Here is a 298-nt window from a genome sequence, read left to right as displayed (position 1 = left end):
GAATAGAATAGAATAGAATAGCAGAGTTGGAAAGGGACCTTGGAGGTCTTCTAGTCCCACCCCCTGCCTAGACAGAAAACCCAACACAACTTCAATCAAATGGTTATCTAACCTCTTCTTAAAGACTTCCAGTGTTGGAGCAATTCACAACTTCTGGAGGCAACTTCTGTTCCACTGATTCATTGTTCCAACTGTCAGGAAATTTCTCCTTAGTTCTAAGTTGCTTCTCTCCTTGATTAGTTTCCACCCATTGCTTCTTGTTCTACCCTCAGGGGCTTTGGAGAATAGCTTGACTCCC

The sequence above is a fragment of the Thamnophis elegans genome, chromosome 9 (assembly GCF_009769535.1).
Source record: "Thamnophis elegans isolate rThaEle1 chromosome 9, rThaEle1.pri, whole genome shotgun sequence".
NCBI lineage: Eukaryota > Metazoa > Chordata > Lepidosauria > Squamata > Colubridae > Thamnophis > Thamnophis elegans.
The sequence above is the reverse complement of the archived record's forward strand: the minus strand, read 5'-3'. Positions refer to the sequence as shown.